Raw genomic sequence first — 13,266 nt, 5'->3', positions numbered from 1 at the left:
ATGAGAAAAATCAGTGGGAGCTGAATTAAGAGGCAGTTTACCTGGGTTCTACTGTGTTTTGCTTTGATTTCAGCCGGGGAGGCGTCGGTCGACCCTGCTTTTCCTAACCCAGAGCAGGCGGCGCGTCCCGCCGAGGTCCCGGCGGGTGTTTTCGCCGTAGGCGCGGTGCTCGAAGCGCCCCCTCGCCCTCCTCTCTCCCGCGGCCCCCGGCTCCACGCCCGGCCCCTCGCCCGGCCGCGGGGATGCGAGCGGGGCGGGCTGGGGGCGGGGCGGGGGCGGGGCTCCCCGGGCCGCGGCCTCCGCCATTGGCTGGCGGCGGCCGAGGGCAGGCGAGGGGGAAGCCGTCAGTCGGAGCCGGCGGAGCGGGGCGCGGAGACCGTGCGTGCAGGTAAGGGCAGACCCGGGGGAAAAGCCTTTTTATTCCGGGGAGGGTGCTCTCAGCTCCCGCTGGGACGGTTTTACGGTGTGAAAGTCGTTCGGCGGCGGCCCTGAGAGCCCGTCGTCCTCGGCCTCGGGAAGCCCGGCCCGCGCCGTGCCTCTCCCCTGCGGACCGGCGCGGGCGCGACTCCAGGGGCGGGTCTCAGCCCGGGGCTTCTGAGCGGGGCTGACCGCGGCGAAATGAATCGATCCGACGAGCCCCGTGCCTTCTGGGCTTTTACTCGGCTTCTGCTATTGGGAATCGAAGGAGAGCTCGGTAAATTCCACAGGTCCTGGGAAAATGGAGCTTTCCCCAGATCTGCAGGGTGCACGTTCATGTGGTGTCTTCTGATGCTTACACTGCAGTAGGTGGTTTAGGAAAATAATTTTTTGCTGGTTGTAGACCAGTGATTTATGTGCATTGAAACCCTTTTAACCTTCTTTTTTGATAAATCTTATGCTATGGAGTCCTTGCATCATTTTATTTAGTAAATTGTAAGCTTATATGATACATGTACAACTGTCTATATTTGTTCAGCATGCATGGCACTGTTTTCATTTTAAAAGCACAGAAACCTATTTGTGGAAGATTAAACATTGCCGCAAAAACTGCACCTTAATAGGCCAGTTTCATTGCTAGTTTCATTTATCAATCAAATATACCTAGATAAGAATTTCATCACAACATTTATATTGTTGGGAATATTTCTAGACAATTTTTTTTTTTTTAAAGCTCAAAAGTTAAGATTTTACTTTACCAGTGGCTTATATCTGTTAATGTTGCCTTTTTTTAAAAAAATTTCTTTTCCACTTAGGAAAAATAGAAGAGTTCTAAATATATAGACTGACACACAGTAAAGACATTGAAAAATTTTACTCCAAGTCATTTTATTTTATTCTTAATTCATAAATATAGGTCTATAAGGTGGGGTAACCTTTTTAAAACTGAGCTTCTTTTAAGAAAGATTATTACTGGCATGGGCACATTGGCAATTAATACTTGTTGAATATAACAACAAAATAACAGTCCTTCAATGATGTAATTGCTTTGTTCATATAGTTTTTTAAGTACTTCTTTTGAATGAATCACAAACTAATAGAAATGAAAATAAATCATTTCTAAGTTTTGGGGGAGGGGTTCCTATTTTGCCTTTCTGTAATTTGAGAGATGGGTTTTGTCTTTAAGCAGCGGACAAAAACATAACATTTCTTGCAGAATTTAAAATAGGAGGGAGAGGGAGAAAAAACTACTGAATATTGGGTAAGAATTACCTAAATGAATGGAGAACTATCTTAAATTTCCTAAATGTACTAAATATAGAGAGTAATATGTTTACATGCTTAAGTGTCATTTTGACCCATGCAAATATTCTTGCATGGTTTATGTTGAACTATTTCTGGATTTCAAAAATTATTGTATGCTACTGAGATATTGCCATGTTTCTCATTATTGATTCTTTTGATCTTGGCTTTTAAAACAAAATGATGGTAAAAATTAATCTGCCCCTAGGTTGAAATTTAAGGTGACATATAAGACTAGGTAGATATTCATTGCCTGATATGTGTTAGAGAAAATAAGCCAAGGCAGTTATATTTTTTGGAAATTATAAATTCCAAGTAAAGCTACCTCCAGGAATGAAGGGGAATTGATGAAAATTAGAGAGCAGAGTTCCACATGGTTTTAAATTATTCTGTTTCCTTGGAAACCAGCTGCTGCAGATGCATTTTGCTTTCTTTGGCTAAAAATATCATCCTTTTAATAATCTCTAAGGGAAAGGTTCTGAATAAAACCAGAGTGTATTGTTGTTGCTTTTTTATAATTTCCTTAATGGTTCACATATTTTGGATGAAATGTAGATAAACCCTTTCTCAATCAGCATTTGCTATCATCCACTGGCAGACGCCTGCATGAGCTGTCTCCCTGAGATAGCTATGGTAGTTTTTTACTGCAGAGACTACAGGAAAGAGAGAGAGAGCGAGAGAGCTGGAGTGGAGGCATATTAGATTGAGAATTTTTTTAACTTCAGGTCATGTTTCATTAATGTAGTCATTTCTTTACCTTTGTAATCTATCTAATATATAAAAAATTACACACTGCAACAACCTAAAAGTGGTTTAATATTATTAAACATCACCTAAAAACCATTTTATGTTATTAAGGTAATATATTTGAAACTTAATAGGAATTATTGTAAATTTGTATCATATATGTACTTTTTGTTTTATTAAAAGTCTTTTACTATTTTGGAAATAAAAATTTATTTTATGTAAATTTTCTTTTTTTTTAAATATATTTTTTATTGGTTTCAGAGAGAGGAAGGGAGAGGGAGAAAGAGAAACAGAAGCATCAATGGTGAGAGTCATTGATCGGCTGCCTCCTGAAATCCCCTGCTGGGGATTGAGCCCGAAACCGGGCATGTGCCCTGTCTGAGAATCGAACCACAATCTCCTGGATCATAGTTTGATGCTCAACCGCTGAACCATGTTGGCTTGGCTGTAATTTTTCTTTATAAGAAATAAAAATTACAACTATCATCATATTTTACCCTAGGCAATTTCTTAAATTAAAACACTTTCGTTATAATTTTCTCTCTCAGTTATTTGGTGAGAAAAGAAAATCATCATAAAACTATTACATTTTTCCTATTTTATTGAAATTTAGATGAGATTTCTAACTTTATTTTCTCTTTTGTCACTTGTTTTTGACATAATACTTTATTTTCGTAATATTAACCTTAGTCTCTTTGATTTACTGTTAGCGATGTAGCAAATAAAGTACCACATGGTTAAACCATGTTTTAATATGTTTAGTATTTAGCCAGTACATTTTTTAAAGTTAAATGAATTTAGTATGTAAGTATGTTATATTTCAAAAATAGTATAATGGGAAGTATTTAATTTTTATCAATTAACAGGAGCAAAACACTTCAGTGGCAGCACTTTCAGCATAAACACAGATGACATTAAAGAGCATGCTAACAACAAATTAGAATAGTAAATGGATTATGCAACCTAAGCAAAGAATCCTTATTTCAGGCACAATCAAAATTATCAAGTATATTTCAAGTTCCTGGAAATCATGCATTGTATAGTCTTACTCTCTACTGCAGATAATTTTTTAAATACTGTGTGTTCGTAGTGTCTTTTTACTGGTTTATGCTCCTTTATTTGCTAGAAGTAGCTTGCCAGATTCATAGGTGAATTTACAAGGGTCTCTTAAGTCTCACAAAATGTATTCAAGAAAATGAATTATTAATAGCTTCTTCCGTAACATAGCTAAACAACTTGAAAATAGGCTAGTTTGGGAAACAGCCCTACATTGCCGGATATGGAAGGGTGAGACTTAAAAGAAATAGAAATTATACTAAGGTAAGAAAGCTTGGGTCAGATTTCACAATGTTCAAATTATGCTCTATACTTAAGATAATTCAAACGAAAAATTACATTCACAATTGTACTATGGTAGGTCATAACTGAAAAATATTGATCAGATGCTATTTTTGACTTAGTACATATTTAATACCTAATAGTATAATATATAGCTTATATAAGTGTAGAAAGGGGGTTCAAAGCAGCATTATTGCTCTTAATTACCATTTTGTAAATCAAGGAGCAAGTAATGGATTTAATTATCAATCTAGTGATCACATTTGGATGTTTCACATATCTCCTTGAAATCAGTTGACAGGTCATTGGATTTCTGTCCATTGGTTTGATCTCAGTTATAACAGACTAAATAGTTTGACTTGAAAAGTGTTGAATGTGTGAAGACTCTGAGAATACAGGCTTGATCAATGTACCTTTTGAAGCGTTTAGTTCAAGATTTGATGACCTTGATAAATGTCAGTACTAATTCTAGGGATCCTACTTTAGCAAGAAAACCAGTTGACATGAGATCAAATTTGCCATTCATTTTTTAGTCTACTGGCTGAAAAGGTAAATGGTAGCCATGTGATTTATTTCCGAAGAGTCTTTGCACATTAGTTAGATCAAGAGCTTAACACATTATCTTTCAACACAACAACAAAGGGTGGTGCATACAACACATTTCTATATTTCTCCTGACTTAAGTGCACGTTTGCAACAATATTATTTTCAACAAAAGCAACTACTGCCAGGGAAAAGTAGTTCTTATGTAAATTTTTGTATCTTTAAATAATATTGACTATAACGTTATATAGCAAATGCTCATTTGATTTTTATGAATTCCCTTTGAATATATTAGTCTTTCATTACCCTAAAAGCACAGGTCTGTAGATATAATTCCTTCCTGGATTGCTCATTTTCCTGTGGAGAAAGTGAGGCACAGGGAGTAAGTGTCCCACAGGGATTTTTCGGTGGGGTACTGGATCATTTGTTTAGGCAAAATAACAACAGCCAAACACTATGTGTTTGGTGTTTGTATTAAATATTTAGATATAATGCATTAAATACTGGCAGAAAGAAAAGCAGAGTTTTGGAGGACTCTGAAAAGTAAAAAACCATGGCTTGGCCAGGTGTTTCCCGATGCCTAACAGCACAGGAATTTTCGAGCTGCACAGAACTCTCCCCTTAGACCCGCCCTTGGTATTCTGTGGTCACTTTGGCTTACTGTCACAGTGCCCTTGACTTTTGTGACTATTCTGTCAATGTCAAAGATACATTTTAGTTCTGTTTTCTAGTAAGTGCTGATATAGTTAGTTGTTGTCATGTTGTGGATATATCACATTACATTTAATAAATGACACAAATAATTTCCTAAACAAGACTCCTGAATCTATTTACACAGATTTTCATTTCTTTTCTATCCCACTTAGGCTGGCCACGGAAAATCAATATTTGTCATCCATCCTTACCAGGTAATACTGGTTGTAATGCTGTCAGAATATTAAAGCCGAAGGATAGTGGGAAAGGCTTTCGAAAGTTATCAAAAGAAATTCTTGCTTTGCTTTCTCAAAATTCCTCTCTTGTAACTCATAAAACTCATACTTAAAATTTTATATTATTTGGCCACTACGATATCTGAATCAGTAAAGGGCCATGAGTGGACTCTCTCCTGCTGGTCACTGGTGTCCCCTAGGACTGAGCGTCCAATGGGTAGCTGTGAGCTTGAGGACCCCGCTCTAAGCTTGTCTGTTCAGAGGTCTTCACACATCCTGTGGGCAGGGCCAACGAAGGCGGCCTCGGGCCGCCTAAGGCTGTTCTCTGCTCCCTCCCTTGGCTCTTTTGTGTGGTCACTTTATCCAACTATCTCAATTTTAATTCTCAGCACTAAGGGGTTTCTTTTTCTCTGCATCACCAGCACCTAATATAATGCCTGATACATATTATGTGCCCCCGAATTGTTTTGCTGACTGAATAAATAAGTGGATAATCTTGTCAGACTGTCATCTGGCCCTTTCTTGTATCCTGCCAATGGCAGACGCTCATTACATTCTAAGACAGTCCCTTCCTTTCATGTGCTTCTCTGTTAATGCTCTTCAAAGTGACAACTTCCATGTCACATAAATGTCATTAAGCCGTGTAAAATTTTGTATTGCAGACTTTTTATTGTGTGAACTCCATTTGAGCTCTCCTACTTGAACAGGGAATTTTATCTGTAGGCATTGCCTATTTTGTGGCTCTCCGCGCTGTGCTGTTTCGTAATTCCGCTCTTCTGTTCCTGATATACACATACACACGGGGCATCATATAGTACATCCATGGATTAATTCTAAATTAATGATAATTTTATATTAACTTATACTGTAAATGTTAAATAGTGTTAGTGTAAGAAAATATAGTAATTTGTAGTTTACCAACCTCTGACTGCCCTCATACATATATATACTCTTATTCAGCAAATCCCTACAACATTTGATTAAAGTTAAAATTGTTCAGCAAGGTTGTTCGTCTGGTCTTCTGCCATTTATATTGTGTTCTGTGAACAATTCCACGCTGTAAAGCCTGGCCAGGGACAATGCTGAATCAGGTACACAGAAGCCAAGGGTGCATACTGAGAGTTAGTATAGCTATTTTACTGGAGTTTAATATGTCAGAAGGTAAAGGTAAGCAAATAATGTGGGAGTGAAGGAGGTGTTTACCACCGCCAGGTAGAACTGACCAAAAAGTAATAGTAATAAAATAAAAGTGAATGTTATGCCCTGATGTGATATCTGGGAGTCTGAAGAGAAAGAGCGGTCGCTGATGCACCGTAACTGTGTTCAGTTCATTTATATGGAAACTGTACTGCGGTGTACTTTTATATCCCTTAAATGGATGGTTCAGTCACCTAGTCAGCATGCCTGTTTCTAAAAATGCTTTCCCTGAGCTAATGGGGTCTTGTAACTTGGCTTACCTATTAGTTCTTTAGGTAGTGCAGCGTGATGATTGATGGCATGTGTAATGGACTTTGCAATCATACAGACTGTAATTCAGCTCCAGACATGGCATCTTACTGCCTGGGTAAATTTGGACAAGTTATTTAAACTATCTGAGCCAGTTTCCCTTTCTGTAAAATTCAGCTATTTAACCTTGTGATATTGTAAAGATTGATAGGTCTATGTGGTACATTTTTTACCACAGAATTTGGGACATAGGAATGGCGTGCCATTTTAGTTGTTGTCACTAGTCATTCTTTTTGGTTATAAGCCAAGAATGGGAGGAGCAAAATAATCTTGAGGGTTTTTAATAGCTTCCTAAATGTTGTTTCTCAGTAGGGAACTACAAAAAAAAAAAAACACAACAAAAATTCTATATTCGCTAGTGTTTCTGTTTTCCATATTTCTGTGATTAAATCATTGGACATCTACTGGTTAAGTTAGCATTGTATGAGATATTAGAATTGTGAAGACAATTCTAGAAGTGAAGTATCATCCAGAATCAAGGAAGAGTGTGATGATTGAAAGTATGCTGATCAAATGCCCAAATGCCTGGATTCGAATGCTGTCTGTAGTTACTAGCTCTATGGCCTTGGCCTCATTAGCTAACTTCTCTGTGCTTCAGTTTTAATTGAAAATAATATTAATAATAATGCTTACCTCATATGAGCATGATGAAAATTAAATGAATTAATATATGTTGTATTAGTTTCCTATTGCTGTGTAACAAATTGCCACAAACTTAGCAACTTAAAACAATGCCCACTTCTTAGTGTACAGTGCTGTAGGTCAGAAGTCCTGCACAGTGTGGCTCAATTCTTTGCTCAGAGTTTCATAAGGGTGAAATCAGGGTCACTCTGGGGAAAATCTATTTCCAAGCTCTTGGTAACAAAATTTAGTTATTGTGGTCATAGAACTAAGGCCCCTGTTTCCTCCTTGCTGTAACTGGAGCCCTGCTCAGCTTCTAGAGAACACACACATTTCTTTTCATATGGCCCCTTCCGTCTTCAGAGTGAGCCACAGAGTCTCTCTTGCATTGAATCCTACCCACTCTTAATATCTGACCCCTAGATTTAAAGTGTTCGTATGATTAGGTCAGCCCCACCTGGATAATCTGCCAAGTCATTGATTTGGGACCTTAATTACGTATGAAAATTCCCTTTGCCATATAAGGTGTACATAATCACAGGAGTAATATCTTACCATATGTGTAATCCTGGGATTATAAAACACCTGCACACTAGAGAGTGGGGAATCTTGTATTCTACCTTAGAATCCAGACTAACACACATGTAAAATGCTAGAAAGTGCCTGGCACATAGTATGTACTATATGTGTGTTAGCTCTTAAATGAGTATCTGAAAAATTCACAGAAATTTTTAAAAATAGCAATGTCACAGTAATGGTAATATATGATAAAGTGATATCCCAAGGCACCATTAAATATGTAAATTGGCAGACCATTCCTGCCAGGTAATTGGCAATGTGTATTGAAATCCTAGTAATTCCACTTCTAAGAATTCATCTTAAAGATATAATCAGAGATATACACAAATACACATGAAAAAATGTTAATTATATGGTGACTTATAATAATAAATACTTAAAAAATCACACATCCTCTTTAGAGTTTTAGTTGATATTATGGAATGGCTATTCAATGAAATGCTATGTAGCCTTAAGAACAAAAATAAAAATCAAATAGAAGAAAAACATATGGTTCTGAAAATTATTTAATGAGAAGGGAACATACTGTTATAAGTAGAAAAATTATAGGTTACAAAATTGCATATACAGTGTTAATCAATTCACACTTCTTCCCGTACTGTGAAGTGACCTTTTGGCAAGACGCTGTCACTTGACAAGAGAAGGCACACACCCTGACACGTCTTCTCAGATTGCTGTAGGTAAGACTAGGCTTCTAGAGACTTCTTGGGGAGCCCCAGCATCCACATGGAATTTGAAGTGGGCTTTTAGCAAGACAGGGTCACTTAACAAGGTCACCCTGACTCTGTCTGTCTGGTCATACCCATTCAACAAGGGCATCCTCAGAAGAAGACCTTGTTTCATCTCCCCTAGTTTTCTGTGCAGTCGCCATCCATTCAATGCCTCAAAGTGCAAATGGCGTGATCTGGTTGCTTACTCCTAATTCATAGCCCTCCTATATACTAAACTGGCTAAATTACACTCTCAGCCAAGATTTTGGAGAACTGTTTTGTTTTGTTTTTGCTATAATGCAAGGTATCTGGAGTACACACTAGGTACCAATGGAGAATGTAGAAGTTAACAATTATTAGGAAAGCACCTATAGTGCATATATCTAACACTATAAAACAGCTACTATTAATTCCATTTTACAGGTGAGAAAACTTTGGCTCAGAAATTAATTAACTTGCTGAAGAACTATTTAAGAAATGGTAAAACCAGGTTTTCAAGCAACTGGCTTCACCCTCTTCAACATTCCAGTGATTCCTTGTGGTTTGTGGGACTCTCACTATTTTTTTTAAAGCTCCCTAAGAAATTATAATGATTAGCTTAGTCTCAGTCTTACGGCATTATGCATCACCGCTTTCCTATACCCAAAGGCAAATGAATGGTAACAGTGCAGATTGCTTTTTTCTCCTAAGCTTTTTCTAGCTCCAGCCTCTCAGGTCTTAAATTTCAAATTAATGGATGTGTTTTTAATTGGGGGATCCAGATATCAACACAAATTCATATTAAGGCAATTCTTCCCATTTTCCTCTCAACACAAAGGAAGATGTATCAAGTTCCCTAATCTTTGGAAGTAGCATTTTTTCATAGATACTATAACCCAGGCTAATTTCTTCTACGTTTTACTCTTCTGTGACATAATTCTTGTCAAAAATCAATGCCAGATCTCTCAAGTCACCAAATTGTCCATTTTTACTTTGGGGATTTCCCTTCATCTCTCTCTCTGACTCTCCCCCATGTCCTATTTTCCCCTCCAAATCCCCAGGACCATCAGTCTACTTTCACTTTTATTCACCTTTATTCTGTAACCATCTCTAGCTTCAACCATCTGTCCCCAGTCTTGTTCTAATTTTTATTTATTAACATCTAGTAATCAACCCACACCCATGGGTAACTCACTCTTCATGTTAGGAGCAGTATTATTTTATATACATCTCAAAAGAAATTATTGGATATAGGATTAGTAATAATACAGCATTCTCATTAGATAGATTAAGAAAATCTAAGGACCCACTACTTTGAGGGTGAGGGGAGGACCTGGAAAACACAGAACCCTGTTAAGGCATCCTGAAATAGAATTCTAAAACATTGATTTCTAACAAATGCACAACAGATATTGCAGTCTTAGATGCCAGAAAATGTAAATAAGTCATATGTATTTTCCTCTGTTTGCTAACAATTTCTTCCAGCCATGTACTCTCAAAACAACAATCTGTGTTATAGGGTGCTTAGGATTGATTTCACTTGATACATGGATGGGACAGTCTCAATCAAGGACATTTGTAGTAACCGTTTTCTCCCTCTGTCGCTCTTCCTTCCCAGCTATCACTGCAAACATCTGAATAGGGGTAGCCTCTTAATCTCTCTCAATTTCACTTCTCCTGCATGATCTCACTGTCTGTTGCCATGGAAATAATTGTAACATCACAATTTTAGTACTACAACCAGAGTATAGTAGAGTGGAATCAGATTGGCAAACACAAAGGAGGATGAGTCTCTCTCTTCCCACAAGTGTCTGTTATGCTTTGGGATTTTTTTTTCTACCCTGTCTTTGTGTTTACTCAGATATCTAATTCTACAGTTCGATCTCTCTCTAATGACTTAGTGCAAGATTCTTCAAGGCCACCAGAGACTAAAAGCATAAATGAGAGCAAATTCACACACAAAGTATTTACATGGATTTCATAACAGTTAAGAAAGAATTTCTGAATAGTTTCCTATAAGTAATAAACTTAAGGCATATCAACATTTTTAAAAATCTATCAATAGCTCTGTCTTTATAAGCAGTTCTTCTAAAATGTTCTTAAGTCAGTTAAAAATAAGAGTCTTTTCAACCAAATAATGGTCACACTAGGTCACCAAGTGACTTTTTTAAGTTGGAAACTATCTGGCTTTCAAACAGGGTCAACCCAGAGCCAGGGTCCTGTAATCCCAGCAGTAGCAGGTAGTGGTTGTGTCTTTGACTTATTAAAAACCCTTGAATAAGAAACTTTAAGGGGATGGTGGGTAAAATAGTTATTAACTCTTTGCCTCCATTTTCCCACAAATAAGTCCTTGATAGTGGTCTCCATCCATATATTCCTTCTTATCTACCAAATTTAAAAACTATTCCTTTAACATGATAAAGGAAAACTTACTTTTTCATTGTTAATTTTATTTGCCAAACCAGCATCACAGAGAGGTACAATGTATCTGAACTGGTCCTATTTGAAGCCTAGCTTATAAGGTGACCTTCACCATCATAAAATAATGGATAAGTCTGGGGAAAGAGGTGGTTCTATGTAAAATTAAGTAACTACATTGTTTTGGGAAGTACTTTGACCTTCCCTCCCCTTCTAACTTCTTTCTCCTCAAAAGAAACGAGTGACCTCTCCAGCCTCTGACTCATCAGGTTTTCTGACTTCAACTGCTCATCTAAGTCACTAAGTTCTAAGTATCTTTCCTAATTATGAATCCTTTTCCTTCTCCTGTCAAGTCTACCTTTCCCTTTACCATAGGCCCTCTGTTTTCTTATGAAATGACAGGCTAATGAGTGGTCCTTTTACAATATAAACCAGGTCTGTAACTCTGCTACTTAAGCCCTATCGTGGCCTCCATCTCACCTAGAGTAATAGCCAAAGCCGTCGCAAGCTCTCCACAATATAGCCCCCAGTGCCTGTCTAGCCTCATTGCCTACTGTGCCCAGCCCAGGGCCTTGGTACACACCATTGCTTTGGCCAGGATGGCTTTTCTCCCAGATGTCAAAATTGCCAGCTCCCTCACCCTCTCCATGCCTTTATGCTACTTTCTCACTGCGACGTTAGCTCATTAATTAATTAAAAGTGGAATGTTCTTTATCAGCCAAAATTGTACTCACTATACCACTTAATTACTTATTTTTCTCCACGGCATTGATCTACATATGGCATGTTATGTGTTTAATTTACTTACCTATTTATTATTTGTTTACCCCTTCACCCAACAATACCCAGTATGTAAGCGCCATTAGAGAAAGGTTTTTTGTGGGGGGTTTTCTGTGTTGTTACTTTATTCTCCAACATCCAAAATAGTCACTGGTACATGATGAAAGCTCAATAGATGTTTACTGAATAAATAATAAATGGCTCCTAAACAAAGGGCAGGAGATAAACAAATCTTTTTTTCTATTGAATGGCATAGTATTTGGATTATGCCAGTATTTGGATTCCTTTGTTCAGCAATCTGAACTGAGATAGACTGAAAGAACCAGTCAGTTGGTGTTCAGAGTTGAGACTTTCAGAATACATTGAGGTAGAAGCAAGTCTGTCAGAGGCCAAAGCCATATGCCAGTTGGGGGTATGAGAAAGCAGAAAGTACAGAAGCAGAGGAAGCCAGGCAGCAGAAGGACCTGGAACAAATATGTCCCAAGGAAACGTAGCTCCTTCCTATTGAAGGAGATGATGAGGTCAGTGAGGGGCATAAAAACAGTGGCCGCTCCCAAGGTTGCTGCTGCTTTTTAAAGTAAGTCACCAGAAAGACATAGACAGGACTGCCATGAAATTTGATGGCTTAAGTTGTCACCTGTCCTTGCTAGCATATATTGTGCGGGTATCTTTTGTAAAATAAGTTTGCCCCCCAAGCTGATGTATCTTTAGCAGAGGAGTTCCAGGTGTTGTACTGGGCTAAAAGAATGTTTTAGAACCTTAGTCTGTTGCCCCTTCCAAGTCACAGATCTGAACCATTCTTTGTCTATGTTGTAGAGCCAGTCCAAGTTGGGCTTTATATAGAACAGACTCACAGCTGTCAGAGGGGAGGGGTGTGGCGGGGCTGGGTGGAAAAGGTGAAGGGATTAAGAAAAAAACAACACAGCCCGGACAGCGTGGCTGAGTGGTCGAGTGTCGACCCATGAACCAGGAGATCATGGTTCGATTCCCAGTCAGAGCACATGCCCAGGTTGCGGGCTCGATCTCTTGTGCAGGAGGCAGCCGATCAATCATTGATGTTTCTCCTCATTGGTGTTTCTATCTCTCTTTCCCTCTCCCTTCCTCTCTCTGAAATCAATGAAAACATATTTAAAAAGAGAAAAGAAAAAAAAACTTCATCGATACAGACAATACAGTGATTACCAGAGGGAAAGGGAGGTGGGGGCGGTAGAAGAGGGAATAGGGAGTATAAATGGTGATGGAAGGAGACTTGACTTGGGTGGTGAACACACAATATAATATACAGATGATGTATTATAGAACTGTATGCCTGAAACCTATATAACTATTAACCAGTGTCACCCCAATGAATTCAATAAAAAAGAAAAATATATAATGTAATCTAAAAATTGCTCCTT

The 13,266-nt window shown here is 38.2% G+C and overlaps 1 protein-coding gene across 2 annotated transcripts in view; it reads left to right on the top strand.

Moving 5' to 3' along the window:
• The first annotated feature begins 319 nt into the window (after nucleotides 1–319).
• Nucleotides 320–13,266, top strand: part of CSRNP3 (cysteine and serine rich nuclear protein 3) — a 171,500-nt gene continuing 158,553 nt past the window's right edge. For both annotated transcript variants that reach the window (XM_081142803.1, XM_081142804.1), the window contains exon 1: nucleotides 320–388. The gene's annotated coding sequence lies outside the window, so the exon portion shown is untranslated. The remainder of the gene's footprint in view (nucleotides 389–13,266) is intronic.

Source organism: Miniopterus schreibersii (genome assembly GCF_964146895.1).
Source record: "Miniopterus schreibersii genome assembly, chromosome: 7".
Classification (NCBI taxonomy): domain Eukaryota; kingdom Metazoa; phylum Chordata; class Mammalia; order Chiroptera; family Miniopteridae; genus Miniopterus; species Miniopterus schreibersii.
This window is presented reverse-complemented; position numbering and strand designations above follow the sequence as displayed.